Source organism: Eschrichtius robustus, unplaced genomic scaffold (genome assembly GCF_028021215.1).
Source record: "Eschrichtius robustus isolate mEscRob2 unplaced genomic scaffold, mEscRob2.pri scaffold_761, whole genome shotgun sequence".
NCBI lineage: Eukaryota > Metazoa > Chordata > Mammalia > Artiodactyla > Eschrichtiidae > Eschrichtius > Eschrichtius robustus.
This window is the reverse complement of record NW_027175638.1, coordinates 72,501-75,087: the sequence shown is the minus strand read 5'-3', so window position 1 is coordinate 75,087 and position 2,587 is coordinate 72,501.

The following is a 2,587-nucleotide window of genomic DNA, read 5'->3' as shown; positions in this document are numbered from 1 at the left end:
CTGAAGAGTAGCCCCTACTCGCCACAAGTAGAGAAAGCCTGCACGCAGCAACGAAAATCCAACACAGCCAAAAATTAAAAATAAAAAATTTTTTTAAAAATTAAAAAAGAAAAAGAAAAAATAAACAAACAAACAAACAAACAAACAAACAAACACAAAAAAAGAAGACTGGAGTGGCTTCCATCCCCCGCCCCCCTGGCCTCTGGCCTCTGGCCCATGATCTAGCATCCCCTGCCCTCCTCCCACTGTAACACCTCCCTCCGTCATTCAAAAATTAGCCCCGCCCACCCAGGCCGGCCCAGCCATCTGGTCGACCTCTTAAAAAACGAGCGACCGGCAGGTGGCGCCCGACAACCGGCAGTCGAGTGAGCGGGCCGCATCGGAATCGGGAGCAGCAGGGCGGCGGGGACACGAAGACGAACCCGATCCTCCTGGTGCGCATTTCTCCGCTCAGTGACGGCCGCGGACGGGGCACTGGGGACCTGGGGACCTGGGGACCTGGGGACCTGGGAACTGGGACCTGGGACCTAGGACCTGGGACCTAGGACCCGGAAGCATTTTTCTCCAACGTCCCTGCGATTCCACGGAAGGTGGACAGCAGGGAGGCCTCAGCCGGCACGAGTACGTCGAGAGCTAGAGTTTCCTTCTGTTGTCCTCGTTGTCGTTTTCCCCTCGCTGCCGCCGCAACGGAGGACCGTCCACCGGCGAGGAGAATAAAAATAGAGTACTATTTAAACTTCAGTGGTTCTCGTTTACACGTTTAATCTTAATAAAAAGAGACGAACTCGGCACACCGATCGTTCAGGACACAAGTAGAGGATAGGTATCTGAGGCCCACGGAGCCCAAGTCCTCGGGGGGAGAACTGGTCGACCCGGCGGCCGGGGGACCCCGGAGACGACGGAGCCCAAGTCCAGGTCCCGGTCCCGGTCCAGGTCCAGGTCCAGGTCCACGTCCACGTCCAGTTCCCGGTCCAGGTCCAGGTCCATGTCCAGGTCCCGGTCCCGGTCCCGGTCCAGTTCCAGGTCCAGGTCCAGGTCCAGGTCCAGGTCCAGGTCCAGGTCCATGTCCATGTCCATGTCCAGGTCCCGGTCCCGGTCCGGTTCCAGGTCCAGGTCCAGGTCCAAGTCGAAGTCCAAGTCTAAGTCCAATTCCAGGTCCGCGGGGAGAACTGGTCGACCCGGCGGCCGGGGGACCCCGGAGACGACGGAGCCCAAGTCTAGGTCCCGGTCCATGTCCATGTCCAGGTCCAGGTCCATGTCCATGTCCAGGTCCAGGTCCAGGTCCAGGTCCAGGTCCCGGTCCAGGTCCATGTCCAGGTCCAGGTCCCGGTCCCGGTCCGGGTCCGGGTCCGGGTCCGGGTCCGGGTCCGGGTCCATGTCCATGTCCAGGTCCAGGTCCAGGTCCAGGTCCAGGTCCAGGTCCAGGTCCCGGTCCGGGTCCGGGTCCGGGTCCGGGTCCATGTCCATGTCCAGGTCCAGGTCCAGGTCCCGGTCCCGGTCCCGGTCCGGGTCCGGGTCCGGGTCCGGGTCCGGGTCCGGGTCCATGTCCAGGTCCATGTCCATGTCCAGGTCCAGGTCCAGGTCCAGGTCCAGGTCCCGGTCCGGGTCCGGGTCCGGGTCCGGGTCCGGGTCCGGGTCCATGTCCCGGTCCCGGTCCCGGTCCCGGTCCAGGTCCATGTCCATGTCCATGTCCATGTCCAGGTCCAGGTCCAAGTCGAAGTCCAAGTCTAAGTCGAAGTCCAAGTCCGCGGGGAGAACTGGTCGACCCGGCGGCCGGGGGACCCCGGAGACGACGGAGCCCAAGTCTAGGTCCCGGTCCATGTCCATGTCCATGTCCATGTCCATGTCCATGTCCATGTCCATGTCCAGGTCCATGTCCGGGTCCGGGTCCGGGTCCGGGTCCGGGTCCGGGTCCGGGTCCGGGTCCATGTCCAGGTCCAGGTCCAGGTCCAGGTCCCGGTCCCGGTCCAGGTCCAGGTCCAGGTCCAGGTCCAGGTCCCGGTCCGGGTCCGGGTCCGGGTCCGGGTCCGGGTCCGGGTCCGGGTCCATGTCCGGGTCCGGGTCCGGGTCCGGGTCCGGGTCCGGGTCCGGGTCCGGGTCCCGGTCCAGGTCCATGTCCAGGTCCAGGTCCCGGTCCCGGTCCGGGTCCGGGTCCGGGTCCGGGTCCGGGTCCGGGTCCATGTCCATGTCCAGGTCCAGGTCCAGGTCCAGGTCCATGTCCGGGTCCGGGTCCGGGTCCGGGTCCGGGTCCGGGTCCGGGTCCGGGTCCGGGTCCATGTCCATGTCCAGGTCCAGGTCCAGGTCCAGGTCCAGGTCCAGGTCCAGGTCCCGGTCCGGGTCCGGGTCCGGGTCCGGGTCCATGTCCATGTCCAGGTCCAGGTCCAGGTCCCGGTCCCGGTCCCGGTCCGGGTCCGGGTCCGGGTCCGGGTCCGGGTCCGGGTCCATGTCCAGGTCCATGTCCATGTCCAGGTCCAGGTCCAGGTCCAGGTCCAGGTCCCGGTCCGGGTCCGGGTCCGGGTCCGGGTCCGGGTCCGGGTCCATGTCCCGGTCCCGGTCCCGGTCCCGGTCCAGGTCCATGTCCATGTCC